At 35.5% G+C, this 16543-nt stretch overlaps 1 pseudogene; it reads right to left on the reverse strand.

The window, feature by feature from the left end:
* LOC149575588 (protein CTR9 homolog pseudogene) overlaps nt 1–14828 on the reverse strand; it is a 69597-nt pseudogene extending 54769 nt beyond the window's left edge.
* Nucleotides 14829–16543: the final 1715 nt, after the last annotated feature.

Raw genomic sequence — 16543 nt, forward strand, 5'->3', positions numbered from 1 at the left:
TACATCCTCCCAAGTAGCTGAAGAATCATCAGTAGGGTCACATTGGACCCTTACCTGCTCGATGGTTCGACCCCTGAGGGTCAACCCCCACTACTCCAGAATACGAACCAGCTCCAAAGCCAGCTGCCCATCCTCTACCTGCAATGCATTTCAATCAAGAACATGCACAATATCAGGGATATACTGCCTAAGCACTAAAACATGGAAAATATCATGAATGCGAGCTAGGCTGGGCGGTAGAGCAAGAAGGTAAGCAACCGGGCCAATCCTCTCCAAAATCTTGAATGGTCCCACAAAGCGAGGTGCTGGCTTAGAACCCTTTCCATACCGGATCGGACTCTTTCATGGCCGCACTCTCAAGAAAATCTTATCACCCACAGAAAACTGCTTATCAATCCTATGAGCATCGACATACTTCTTCTGCCTATCATGTGTCATAGTCAAATGCTCACGGATACACTCTACCTGTTGCTCCATATCACGAAGCATCTCAGGATCCAATAAAATGCGATCCTCGAGGCTGTCCCAACTGAATGGTATGACAAGGACATCCATATAATCCCTGAAAGGGTTCCATGCCAATAGAACTATGATACCCATTGTTGTAAGCAAACTCCACTAGGTAGAGATAGTCCTCCCAATGTGTCTGCCTATCCATGACATACATCCGTAACATATCCTCCAAAACCTGGTTCACCCCCTCTGTCTGACCATCAGTCTCTAGATGATATGCCAAACTGAACTTTAGCTACGCTCCAAGCTCATGCTGTAATGGTGTCCAAAATGCAGATGTGAATATAGGATCCCTGTCAGAAATGATCTTTTTAGGAATACTGTGTAATCTCACAATGTCATGCATGAAGACATTCGCTACAGAAGCTGTTGTGTAGGAAGACCTGATCAGTGAAAAATGCGCCACCTTAGTCAACCGATCAATGATAACCATGATAGCATCATGACATCGAACTGTCATAGGTAATCCTACTATAAAATCCATAGAGATGATATCCCATTTCCAAGAAGGAATGAGATTAGGCTGCAATAGTCCTGCCGGGTGCTGGTGTTCTGCCTTGACTCTTTGACACTCAAGACACCTAGCCACAAAATCAGCAATATCTCGCTTCATCCCGAACCAAAAGAACAAACGTCTCAAATCAGCATGCATCTTCTTGACACTTGGATGTGCTGAGTAAGGTGTACGATGGGCTTCTGCCAGAATCAAGGTGCGAAGCTCATCCAGTAATGGCACATAAATCCTCCCCAAATGTCTCAAAAGACCATCTGATTCTTGAACGTAACCTGCAAACTTACCTTCCAAGGGTCTCCCTGAATCTATCTCTCTGCACACTTCCTGATACCAAGAATCCATAGGAAGTGCCTAAAGAATTCGACTCCTCAAATCCACACTAAGAGTCATCGATGTTACCACATGTCTCCTGCGACTCAAAGCATCTGCCACCACATTCTCCTTACCCTAAATGTACTTAACCTCAAAATCATACTCGCATAAAAATTCTATCCATCGTCTCTAGCAAGCATTCAAATTAGGCTGAGTAAAAATGTACTGAAGACTACGATGATCACTATGTAGCTCAAATCTGTGCCCCAACAAGAAATGTCTCGACCTTGTCAAAGCATGAACTACTATTGCTAACTCAAGATCATGTGTAGGGTAATTTAACTCATGATCCTTGAGCTTGCGTGATTCATACGCAATCACCCGTCCATTCTGCATCAACACTACTCCAATTCCTTCAAGAGAAGCATCTGTACACACCATGAAATCACCTTCTGGATCAGGTATAGCTAAAATCGGTGCACTAGTCAAAAGCTCCTTGAGCCTCTGAAATGCTTCCTCACATTTCTCTGTCCACACAAACTTCTTACCTTTCCTCTGAAGAGAAGTGATAGGATGTGCTATCCTAGAGAAGTTCTGGACAAATCTGTGATAATAACTAGCTAAACCCATGAAACTACAAATCTCTGACACATTAGTCGAGGTAGGCCAATCTATTATCGCCTGAATCTTTGCAAGATCCACTAAAATACCATCACCTCAGATAACATGCCCTGAATACTGAATCTTTGATTTGAAGAATTCACACTTAGTGGCATTAGCATAAAGCTGATTGCCTCTCAAACACTACAATACCAACCGCAACTGTTCCTCATGATCCTTCTGAGTCTTAGAAAATATCAATATGTCATCAAGAAACACGAGAACAAACCTGTCAAGATATGATCGAAAAACACCATTCATCAAACTCATGAACACTGATGGAGCATTAGTCAACCCAAAAGGTACCACTGTGAACTCATAATGCCCATAGCGCATTCAAAAAGCAGTTTTGTGAATATTTGCTTCCTTAATACGAAGCTGGTGGTATCTTGACTTAAGATCAATCTTGGAGAATACTGTAGCTCTCTTGATCTAATCAAATAAGTCATCAATCCTAGGCAAATGATACTTGTTCTTAATAGTCACCTTGTTCAACTGTCTGTAGTCAATACAAAGGTGCAAAGAGCACTGGAGCTCCCCATGGTGATACACTAGGTCGAATGCTCCCTTTGGCCAGAAGTTCCTCTAGCTAAAGATGTAGCTCACCCAGTTCCTTAGTAGTCATACGATAAGGAGCTTTAGAGATAGGCTCCGCTCAAGGAATTAGATCAATGCTAAAATCAATGTCCCTATTTGGAGGTATGCCTGGAATCTCACTTGGAAAGACATCTGCGTACTCCTGTAAAATCAGGTGATCTAATGTCTTCCTCAAAGGATCTTCCTCATCAAGATCATTTACCATAACAGCAAATATATGACATCCCTTACAGAAACTTTGCTTCAATTGCATAGCAAAAATCATCTGCAAAGATATAGGCCTCGGTATCCCAACTATCCTCACATCATTCCCTTGGTCATCTTGGCACAAAATAATCTTCTTCCTACAATCTATACTAGCTCTATGAGATCCAAGCCAGTCCATGCCTAGAATCACATCATAGGAACCAAGGGGTATGACTCGAAGATCCAATGCCGTATCAAATCTCCCTAAGCTAAGCCCACACTTATGAACTACAGAATCCGTGGAGGCCTTAATCCCTGAGGCTAGTTCCACTTGCCAACCATGATCTCGCTTCACCGCATCCAGCTTACACTTAGAAACTATAGATGGTGAAATAAATGAATCTGTAGCTCCTAAATCAAACAATACTGAAAGAGATATACCTCGAATAGCACCTGTGGTCTAAACCACTGTTCCCTGATGATCTGCCTGACGCTGGTCAACTGCTGCAAAAACTCTATGAGCTCTCCCTGCATCACCAACTATGGGTTCTGAAGCTGTAGGCCTAGGTCCTCAAAACTAAGGTGCTCACTATGGACATTGAGCTGCATAATGTCCAATCTGACTCCATGAAAATCATTCTGTATTCCTGCCAGATCCTCTTCCCATAGGTGGTACATTAGATTGCTGGTGATTGTTCCTGCTTACAAAAGACTGGCTACTCTGAGCTGGCTGATTGGACTGATTCTATTTATTGCGTTGAGCATTACGATTGTTCTTAAAGTTAGAACCTTTGCCACCACCTTGAGCCTGCGAATTTGATCCCTTCTGCTGTTGCGTCTGCTGAGACTGTTGTTGATATTGTTTTCCCTTAGAAAAGAAAGGCTTCTTGTTACCCCCTGAATTGAAGTTGCCTTTAGATCCTGATGTTGTTGGTGCTCCTACAAAACCACCTTGACCAAGGTTGACACTTTGCTCAACAAGGATTGCTCGATGTACCGCATCTTTGAGAGTTTTTGGCTCAAATACCTTGACACTCCCAATTATACGATTATTCAAACCCCTAATAAAGTGTTATGTCAACTAAGCTGAATTTTCATTGAACCCTGAAAAAGGCATAAGCTCATAAAACTTACGCTCATACTCGGTCACTGACAAAGTGTACTGCTTGAGATTATGAAACTCATCTGCCCTTTGTAGTTTCCATTCCTCTGGTAGGAATCGTTCACAGAAACTCTCTAAGAATAGTTCCCACGTGACACTGCTCATATCAATTCCCAGCTTCTTCTCCTCAATCATCCACCAAGTGGCCCCAAAATTCTCTAAATTAGTGATCGCAAATCATGCCTTAACATTGCTGTCAAAATCCTGCATGGCAAAAATCCTGTCAAGGGAAATCAGCCACTGCTCGGCCACATAACCCGAACCTTGCCCATTGAAAGGCTTGACCTTGGATCTTGAAAGAGCCTTCATCTGAGTGGACACAATGGACCTTTGACGATCCTTCCGAGGACTTCTAGATTTGGGTCTATGCTCTTGTTCTGTGTGATGCACTTTAGGCTCTTCATGAATAGGAGGTAGACGTTCTAAAATAGTCTACATCATCTGTCTCAAACCAACCTCTTCAGACTCAGCTTGGTCCTCTCTACAGCTCTCTTCCTACTGCCTATTAGAGTGCTCTTCCCTGCTCTCTACACGAGCCAATTCGTCATGGGAAAACTCATAGGCACTGACAGTTCTGCCACGACCATGGCCCCTAACAGAAGACCCAGTCCCAGACACCATCTTACAACAAAATAAGGTACTATTACAATCAAAAGACACATGTTTGCAATAGACTAAGTTCAATTCTATGTTTAGGTTTAAGTAAAATCTCCAGTTTTAAAAACTAAGTGTTGAAGTATGAAAAATATTCAAGTAATAGTTCAAGTTCTGTTTCAGTTCACCTAGTTTCAAGTTGAAGAGATACACTTAATAGTTCACAGTTTTAGTTGTTCCAAAATACCCAGAGCTCCCAATGTAGAAACTCGAGCTCTAATACCAAATGTAATGCCCCACAAAGGAATCCAAAGAATTAACCTATAATTTCACTAAGTTTGGTAACATTTGTTTTTTTTTACATGAAAGTAAATACCATACATAACTTATTCACAATAACGGAAGCAATAGTAATGTCCATCTGAAAAGTAAACATAACATACATAACAGATTACATTCTTTAAGATCCCTTAACGTTGAATTACATACATGAATCCATCTAGTACAACAACCACATGAAATAATAATGATAAGTCCAATATTCATACATTACATTTCCAAATGCTCAATCATCCACTATACATGTCACAGGGTATGAAGGCTTAAAAGAATATACATATGTGAAATAAGGTACATCATCCTATTCTAATCCATGATACATCAAAGACAATCACATGATACATCATCATAGAAGACATATACATCCATCATAAAGATCAAACAAAATAAACTAAGTGCATGGTTCCTCCCAACCGTTAATAGCATCATTAAACCATCGTAGGCCCTAGCCATCCCTCTGTGCGTAACATCCCAAATCACTGAAGGGATCATCGGTATTAACATAGCAAGAATGTCACTCCTAACATATACAACATCATTCGTAGAAAGTAATCTAACATGCAAATATAAGCATTTAACATATGCTTATCATCAATGAAAGGATACATATCCACCATCACGAAGGACACATCAGCCACGATGTCTCGATGAATCTCAAATGATAAGAGTGGAAAATACACTACCACCCGACCGCGTGGTACCTCAGTGGTCCACTCCCACTGTGCTGAGGAGATAATCTCAAGTCTCAAACAGGCTATCCATAACACATAGCACAAATCTCTATAGTCCAGGAATCTTAAAAGTATACTAACTCAAAGGTTCCAATCACGAAACTGACATCTACTTCCCAGAGGCACACAATGAAATGTAGGAACCTACTATGCAAGCGGGAAAGTGTCATCGCAATTATCACGTACAAGTTACCCTGGCCGTTAGCTAAACTCTACGGGTCCATACTGATTTCATGCGGCCACTAGTATCCTCTCATACTGACGAGGCATACTACGGAATGCAAGGTCGCAACCATGCGTCTCACTACTCCCATCCTAGCATTTACAAGCACTCAAGGCATGGGCAAGAACAAAACACTTATCTTTTTAGGTTCATTTTGTTAATATTAGGTGTGAATGTTATCACTTATTAATCCAACTTACAATGAGTTACCCTGGAAGCCTCTTAGGGCCCCGGCCCCCATTGCAAGCCACTTCCCGTCACTACATGCAGATATCCTACCCTAATGCTCATGGACTCATAAATCTCAAAATCACAAAAGATAATTCATAAAATCATCAAATATGCATAAAAGCATCAAATATACATGAGCAAACATTCATAGAAAAACATGAACACAACAGCTCTCTATTGGCAACTGAAGTATCACTGATAATCAAAGTATCCAATGGTTCTCAATAACCAGAATATATATCTCAATCATACTGATCGAAGACTCCAGAAATGGTTGTGTCAAACATGTCACAACATGACATCATCAAGAATAAATCCACATCTCAGTCCCATCAGGGTGACTAGAAAATAATCAAGGATAACTGATCGATAACTCAAAAATGATTAACTCAAGTGTCTCATACACATACATCTCAGCTTCGCACATGAACACTGATGAACAAATACAAACATTTCATAGAGCATACAATCACATTACCATGGTTGGGCTTATAAAGATCGAGACCAAATAAGATCAACATGCCAACACATCTCATAACCCCCGAGCCTCTGGTAACAACCTAGGACTGGTCAACACTAGTTAACCCAAAACCCAAAACAAGAAGCATATAGAATACACGCTGCAACACATGTTTTGGTTTTGCTAAGTTTTCAAATTTGAATTTAGAAGTCTCAGTTTACGTATTCCCAAATTATATTAAGTGAAGAAATTTCACGTTTTCCCTAACCCATGTATTTATTTGATAGATAAAAGTTTCTCCTCAAAACTACTAGACTCCATTTGCTAATTGTACTAATAATATTTTGTCTATATAAACGTTGTTTGAAAAAAATCCCTATCACCAAACCAATAAGACTCATTGTAAATTTTAACATGAATAATCTCCAAATTCTTAACATTATCATCTTCATTAAACAACTATAAAATTGTTTAATATATATTAAATATTATTCAATATACATTATAAAAATTTCACTATATTAAAATCTCTTTTCTTTTAATTTTCTCTCATTTAAAAATTCATTTACTTAGATTGACTAATAATTAATTACACTTCTTCTACTATTAAATAATCTTAATTAAATTTGATTTAATTAGATTAGATAATAAACCATATAAAACTAATGCATATTAATAAGATTCTAATAAGGGAAGATTGCAATAATATCTTTAATCCATTCGATGCTTTGGTATATTATTTTTTTTCTTGTGAAGTTTTAGCATAAAGAACTCTTGGTTATGAGAAATGGAGAAATATCTGTCCTTGAACAAAATAGTCTTAGTACGACGGCCATATCTCCCTAATGAACCGTTGGATCGGGCTGAAATTGAAATATGTTGGAGAGGGCCAAGTCATGCCAATTTTAACTAGAGCGATCGAATAAATTCGATCACAATAAAAAGTTATGAATGACTGAGTTCGGGTCTATCCAAGGGGCAGCGACAGGGCAGTTTGTGATGAATTAAAAATTTCCTCTTAAAATAATTGTTCTCTAAATTTAACCATAAAAGGGTTTATTCATACGCATCTAAAAATATAATTGATAGAAAGATTACATCTAATTATTCGAATTTTTACCATAAAATTTCTATTTTAATTCCAAATCTTGTCTTTCTAATTTAATATAAATTCGAACCCAAATTCGGTTCATATCTAATTATTTCTCCTTAATTGGATCTAGGGTTTTTCTATTATTTTCTTCTCAACCAAATAGCATATCTAGATTCCAATTTCAAATTACAGATTCAATCATAGAGAAGTTTCAGACACATATAACAGACACGATGAAGACAGGAATGCATGATGTGAAAATAGCATAAGTAAAATCACAAGAATCTACCCGGATTCTGATGCTAATTCACTCTTCCTCAGAAAACCTGCAGAGCAAGCTCCCTTCTTCAGAGTTCTTGAGTCCTCCAATGCTCCCATTTGCTCTCCACCCTCTCCCTAAACTTCTATGAATGTCTGAATATAAAGAGCTCTCAAGAAACCTTTGGAATGCTTCTTGAAACCGCTAAAAGGTGTCACCAACTAAGCATGGGTCTTTTCCAATTCTTTTTGATGAGTCATAGAATTGTAGACAGCTTGTGCTTAATTGATGCACTAACCCCCGTGTTGTTGACACATGTTAATTCCCATGCAAGCTTATAACTCCAATATTTTTTATTGAAATTTTATAACTTTTATTTTAATCTTTTATAACTTTTATTATTATTATTTTATTTACTACTTTATTATTATTTTATAATTATTATTAATTTTAATTTCTAGTTTTCTTTTATTTAATTCCTTTTCCCCAATAATTCACATTACAATCAAAATATCAAAGATCATGATATTTTATTAATCTTCTCAAATAAATAATTTATTAATTAAATCTATTTGTTAAGACTTAATTAATGGAAAATTCACCATAGACCTCCAAGATAGAATATGAAAACCCATCATAGAACAAATCATACAAAATAAATCTAAAGGGTTAAAAATCACGAAATATGTCATCCGACACATTTGGTGGGTATTCAACTTTGATACTTGCCCTAACTAACTAGGACAAATGGTTTTTAGGTTTGGGATTTGGACTTGAGAATTTATCTCCCTTCTCTTATCATTGAGATAGTATAATAGGGTACGCTCATCCTAGCAATTCAAGAAAGTCGATACCCGGTACCTGCAACCTGCAGAAAAACCATGCATGTACATACAATATATAATGCTAAGCTAAATAGACAATGGCAGGAAGTGGTGCATCGTGTAGATCCTGACTAAGCAAGTGACTATGACTCCCTTCCTTAACCACATCAAAAATGCCATACAATAAGAAAACACGCACACCATACACATGCAAGTATGGGGTAAGTAACCATAATAAAACACATGAGATAATAAACCATCTAACTAATCATCATTAATAACTGAAAACGATGTAATGATCATCATGCATACATGAAATTTAAAGTCTAAATGATCTCATCATATATCAACTGAATCCTTATCATAATATCTGATAGTTTCAAAACAACACCACTAAACCATCAACATAAAACTAGTCTACATAGTCTGATAACAATAAGTCTAGAAAAGATGTGAACGAGGGTAGGCACTACATGTTTGTACTTCTTTTGCACTCTCGATGTTTCTGGTTCTTCTTTCTACACAAGATATTGCTTTTAGTTTTAATGTTCATATCTTACCTCTCAGCATTATGGGGGTGGTATGTTGGTTCTATTATTTTCTTGGTTTGATGGAGTGAGCTATGTGTTCCGTATTTTTTCCTATGCTCTAGGTGATTGTAGTGGTTGGATACCTATGCGTTTCAATGAGATGGATCATTTATCATATAGATATTATTTCATTCCTATTTTTGGAGGCCATAAAGATACCTTCCATCTTTGATTGATCAACTCTTTAGACTTAGTCTTCTCTACTTGGTCATGTTCTATACAGTGGATATTCTTCAGATTAGCAATTTGGTAGTGTTTACTACTTCATGCTTCAGTGTCATTCTTCATGATCATCCTTTTGTTCCTATCTTCTGGAACATTCTTTCCATCTCTTTTTGGAGTAGGGTTTTTTCCATGTGGTTTTTCTATTTCTCCTTTTTTCAGAGATTTGGTTGTGCTTGGTTACCTCATTAGGCCTTGTTTTTGGGACCCAATTCTTCTTTCAATAGTAGTTTCTAGGTTTTTAGCTACTCCCTAAGTTTATCTTAAGGAGGGGTGTTAGAGTAATAAATTCTTTTCTTCTTAGCTAAATCATATTGATTTAATTATTAAGTCACTTATTATCTCTAATTTACTTAAGCTAAACTTTGGGCATATTATAATTAATTCTTTTATTGATTATTATCATGCAATCTAGGTTAGTTACTTATTAGTTTGATCTCCTTTTATAAGGATTGATTTCTTTATATTTTATTCATTCAGTTTTGATTTGACAATCTCTCTTTTTTCTCATCAAGAATGTCTCATTTCTGGATCTTTGGAATTCCAATCTCCATAGCTTTTGCTTCTCTAATTCTGCAATAGGTGTTTGTATGCAGGTAATTCTTGGGAGTTGTGGAGTTGATCTTTCATTCACTTCAACAAAGACCATATTTTTATATCATCTCAAACAAAGTAACGCATTTGAATAACCATTAGATGATACTAAATCAATGGTATAAATCCTATTTCGGGCCAAAATGTTAAAGGATGACAAGTTTTAGAGAAAGTCTCTAGAATAATGACACGTGTCCACAATCAAATCTATTTTGGGTCAAATATTAAAAGGACAAAAACTTACTTGGAATGTTTCGAGAGTAGAGACATGTGTCAAGTATAGGTCATTAACATATAATATAACTTAAAGCTTTGCCATGTATTGGTGAATGTGACCATTGAGTAAGACAAGCCTTAGAAATTCTAGGTGAAAATATATAATATACCATGTGGAAATATTATATTCCATTGGCAAAGTCATGACCAAAACAAAAATAATTATATATCATTATTGGTGGTCGGTCTGAGCATGAGACCCAATTTTCATAAAGTGCAGGTGACATGGCCACCCAAAAGTGTTTTTTTGGCCAAATTTAGGATCCCCAATGAGTGAATTTTTCCATTTGATGAATATTCACCACTAAAGTTATTCAATGAAGGTTACCATTTCTTAAAGATAAAATGTATTTAAAGGATAAAAATATTTAAATTAAGAATTAAATGAAAATGAATATCACCTTTTACAAACATGTAAACAAGTATTTTAACTATAACTATGCAAATGTATTATAAGCAATATAAATATGTTCATGAATCCACAAATAGCCTTCAATATTTTTCCCCTTATTACATTGCTTCTACAAAAGTATCAAGGGGCCCTCCTTTTATCCCAACATGTCAACTCTTGAAGTTAGGTGAAGATTTGAAATGTATTCTTTATCTCTTAGTGTTGAAATATCAAATGATAGAGTTTTGAATAATTTTACAATAATTCCCAAGAGATAAAACATATATTTATGATTATCTATTGAGATTGTAAATCTATAATTCTCAATCATATACGCTAAAACTTACTAGAAAATAGTGCATATTTAAATTAACACCAAATCTTGAACCTATCTCTAAAATAAATATTTGCAACACATGTAAAACCTCTTTGAAATCATTAGCATCAACAAAGAATGAAAAATAGAATGTATAAATAAAAAATGTCAACAAATTCTTCTAATGTTGAATGTCATCTCAAAATGAGAAGCTAACATGAGATGATGAAAATCCTCCATCTTCTTGCATTCAAAATTATCATCTTGCACTATACCCTTCGAAAGCAATACCATAAGAAGAAATACAATCTTTAAGATCCTAATAAACAACATTCAAAGGGAATTTCTCAAAAATAATAACAGTGACATTAAAATGGGACTTACTGAAGAAAAAAAATCCACATATTTACATTTCTTAATATGTGAAACTTGGATTGCAACCTAAAATAAACTCCTTTTTACTTTCATGGAATATATATATGTGTTCATAAGAAGATATTTTAATCCATGTTTTATGTATATGATGTCTTCTTAAATGAATTTTATAACATAAGACAATTATGTGTTGAAGTTCCTTTAAAAGTGTTTCCTTGAACAAAAAAACATTTCATAGTTGATATGAAATATTAGGCCCTTCCATATCTACCCTATAAATAATGTCAAGACAATTCTTAAAATGGTTTACTAGTTCTTTTATTGTACCACCTCCTTCCTTTGTAAATTCTATAGTATATTTCTCCTCTTTGAAATGAATCTAAATTCTTTATTGGTTCCAAAGAGATTATGATAGTAAAACAACTTTCAAATCTTCATTTATACAAAGTTGTATTTGTACAATCTTCAAGGATCTCTTGATAATTGAGCTCTTCTCATGTTGAATACAAATAAAATTTAACAAAATATAAAAACATGCACGTAATGTGTTGTCAATAAAGGCTTAGTTGTGTAGCATATGCATGGAATGGATGTATTACAAGCCTGGAGAATGTTTTAGAAAACATAATGAACTCATATGAGTCAAAAATATGCATGTTCTTTTATTTTTATGTTAACTCTCGAAGTAAAGCTTTAAAACTGAAGATATAAATTTATATAGAAATTAAATAGGCTTACAATGTTTTTCTCAAAATGACCTAATGCCATTTAATGAAGATCAGTCAACTAAATTTTTATAATATGTTGTTAGTAATATTGTAACATTTAGTAAAAATTCATGATAAAAAGTAAAAGAGGGTCCTACTGAGCTGTGACAAGGAATTTTGGCCTGCAGGGCTTAGTTATTGGTTGGCCATGTGACCAAATGTTATTGAGGGTTCTAAGTTCTTGAAAAGATTGAGGTATCCCTTTGGTTGATTTAGCCATTAAACAAGTAAAAGTGGTATAAACAAATTATTTTATAGTATTAGGATTAGCCCTAAAAAGTCAAAATGACTAGTTTACACATATGACCAAGTTAGTAACCTTTTAGGCCTAATTACCGATGATAATTTTTTAACTAAATTTATGAATTGAAAAATTAAATTTATGAATCATGCTAATGATGTTATGTTGATGACCTAATTACATGTAGAAACAATATAAGATATACTCTAGGGAATATTTTTCAAGTATTTAGGTCCTTGACATAGTAAATAAAATTGACTGAGGGATAGATTAAATTAGTGGAAAAAATAGAAGGAAATTCATAAACAAAATTATATAACATGTTAAATCATTATAGAAGGGAATGAAAGTAAAGTGATTAATTTTCTAAAAATTCACATTTAAGAAAAAAATAAAATTTGATTAAGAAGAATTTTCAAATTTTCTTAAAGAATAAAGAGATTGTATGGTACTAATTTAATCTCTTTACATTCCAACAAAATTCAAATATCAAATTGTGTATTGATTCAAGAGATTGATTCAAGAGATAGCCAATATATGAATTTGAAAATAACCTCTTTAGTAAAATATATATTGATTCAAGACCTAGCAAAAATATGAATTTAATTAAAACTTGTTTAGTTCTTTAGAAAAGAAAGGTACAAGGTTATTTCTCCCTAAAAATAGTTCATGTAGAGTTGAATAATTAAGTTTAGTTAATCAAAGGGCATGATGGTAATAAAGAAAAAATAATAGATGTAAATCTTCTACCAAGTTTAATTTTATAAGTATCTATAAAAAGATGAATAATTCAGTATCGTTATAGGCTGATTTATATTAATATTTAAGCATATAAGAAATAATATTAATTATAGATTCAAATTTGTATATATAAATTAATAATGTGGACCTCTATAATATTTTAGCTCTTAAGTAAGAGAATATATATCACTACAAGTTTGTTTGCAATTGAGTTGTGGCATTGATTGTTTAGTCACTTATATCAAGAAGTTTGACTTATAATTCAAAAAAAATGGTTAATAGACTTCATCGAATAAGAGTAAAGAAATATATGTCTATATAGGATGGATGGATGGAAAACAACATAGGGACACGTTTAAAAATACTACATTGAGGCAAAGAATATCAATTGAACTTCTCCATAAGACCTGTGAAATTCTCCTTAAGATTTTCAATTGATGGCATAGTTAAAGAATAACTTGGTTTTGATTCATTTTTTTAGTGCTCAAACATCATTAAGTAGGACTACACTTGAAGGATATTCTACTAAAGAAATCTACTCTTTCATTGTCAACTACAAAATCAAATCACATTTTTAAAGAAATAACTTGACTATGAACCATGCTTTAACAAGGCCAAACAATGTAGGTGCATTTTTTCCATTCAAATAATCTTGAGTTTCATAGTTAAAAAAGCATCTAAAAGTCTGTCACCATTAGATTAGTCACCTTAAGTACCTAGTAGTTGTCAATCTATCTTTAATGTTGTAGAATGTAGATGCAAAAATCTCACGCATAATTGAATCTATAAACACACCTAATACAAAATTTGATAAATAGAACATATTTGTCATAATAAGTCAAATTATGATATTGCTATCACAATCTAACTATGTAGCTAACAAAATACAAATTAGACTGCCCTAATTTAGAAGACCATCTAGAAAAGAACCACAACTAAACATTGCACACTAGGAATTAAATTAAGCTTAGAAAAAGCAACTACTTTAACACTTTTCACCTATGAATCACATGCTACTTAGTGTGTTGTGTCATGTTTACATCCAAAACTATTAGAAGAAGAGAGAAAACCAATAGCAGTCAAGGAGTGAAGCTGCATTTGAAGGGTCTGAATATAATCGATGGTCTCCTCCAATAGCAGTAGAGTGTCCATACCACGGCCCCCAGGGATGAGACTCTTGAGCTTCTCCATACTCTCCTGCTCTTGATTCTGCTCCACCCGGGCTGCTTCTACAACTCTTCTCCTCATCCATTTAATACACGAAACACTCCATTTACGTGTTCTTCTGATCATTCTCCTCCCACCCAACTGCTTCCTTTTCCAATGGAAGCTCCTCCTACTGTTATATTTCATTCTCCAACCACAGGAACGTATGAAGTGTACAAAATTGGGAGAGATTTTAGTGTGTTTAGCGAGGATGTTTCGTCTCCACTCACTTCCTGAGATACCTCTTCCAGTCATGGCGACTGAAAGCTCCGATGAAACTTTCAGTGTTTTACACCTCAATTCATCTCTCAATTTTGCACTCATTTTGCCCTTCCTGATGCGAGACAGCGCAGTCATAAAACAGGTCTTGTATTCCTTTGCAAACATGGAAACCCTAATCCGCCCTTCCATTGATTCTCAACGTAGGCTAAGACCAAAGACAGACTTACACGTAGCCCTAATACGCTGGATTTTATAAAGAAACTTCCAAGCTTCGAATACATGATAACAATAGCGACTGGATGTTATAAAGAAACGCATGATAACAATGGCAGAGGATCGTGCCTAGAACCAGAGAGGAGGGTGTAGATTCAGTCCAGAGGATTTGGAATGCATGCCCCCCGTCCCATTTTGAGAATTCTTAATGTTGGTATTTTATATGGTGGAAATTTCAAAGTGGGAATTGGTGGTGGTAGATAAGCCACGTTGACGGTATGCATGGACTCCGAGTTGTGTGGAATGGATCCATTCCGGTGAAAGTGGAACCGTCTTAGGAAGGCCATTTGTAAGATTGGAAGCCACACATTTTAGGAACTGTGCGAGAGATGCCATTTTTGGACATCCTGTCCTTCACGATGTGACTTTGTGGGTCGTTTTCTGAGGTTGTGCAAATCGTTATCCAAGATATGTTTTGCCTTTGCAGACCAGTTTACTGTTTGACATGTTCTCTGAAGTGCAAATCTTTCTGCAAGATATGTTGTTTATTAGTTCAGAGTAGTGCGGGCAGGCATGCTTGGCTTGATATAGCAATGCGATTCCCAATTAGGTAGATTAGGGTATATTTACTGGACAGTGGAGATATATGTGTTAAGTGAATACAAGTTTAATGATTCAATTTCTTAAAAAAGGAAATAAAAACAAAAGTCTATCATATCTAGTCATGGAATGACTATCTTTTGAGTCATGCACGTTAGTTCCAGTAAATCTATTTCTTCTTAGAATGATTAGTTTAGTTGACTTAAATTGTATTTATGTGATGTTTTTAATATTAAAAAGCAGTCAAAATGGGGGCTGATCCAAAACAGAAAAGAGGAGTTGGAAATCAGTTGAAAGTCGCAATCAACATATTAACAAACCCCCTCCCTTAATATCAGAAAACTCCAAATTAAGATGTTAAGAAATTTATTGCTACTAATAACTACAGTGTTGTCACCAGTATACATATGACTAGCCCAAAAAATCTCTTTGGGCATTAAACAAGTCCAGAAAATATCAACATAGAAAGCCCCCTGTGCTAAACAGAAACTAACATAACAAAACAAAAAACCAACCAAAAAATAGCATAGAAGCAGGAGCTAACTCTCCTTGCTTTGGTTCCTTGGGTTCTCGAGTGGTAGCGCAACCAATCATCCGCCAAAAATCCATAGAGAAAATGAGTCGTTTCCATGTCCTTATCCTCAGTGTGATCCTCCTTGCTCATTTGAAACAAATGAAGAGTAGTCACACCCGAATGCATAACTTTGATAGAAAAGTTCGCAAATATGTCAAAGTTGTCCTCCAGATGCTCATTCTTCTTAATTGGACTAGTGAAGGTCTCCTCCAATCTGGCTATATCCAGGCCCCCTAGAATTTATCAGTTTTCCCCATGGTATCCATCTCCTTCTAGATGTCACTGCCCCTGGTATTCTCCTCCTTCTAATCAACACCTCCCTCAAGAGCCCCCCCTTGAGTCTTTCCACTCAAATTACTCATTCTAATAAGCAACATGACTGTGCCCTGTTCTCCCATTACCCCTTCCTTCTTAGACTCTAGAGTGTTGGTCTCAGTTTTAAATGTATCAAACACCCAAGAGGGAAAAGGGATGTCTTGTTCCCCTCCCATAACCTCCTCATCCTTCCTTCACTACT

Source organism: Cupressus sempervirens, chromosome 2, assembly GCF_028749045.1.
Source record: "Cupressus sempervirens isolate cs-2001-9-10 chromosome 2, ASM2874904v1, whole genome shotgun sequence".
Taxonomy (NCBI): domain Eukaryota; kingdom Viridiplantae; phylum Streptophyta; class Pinopsida; order Cupressales; family Cupressaceae; genus Cupressus; species Cupressus sempervirens.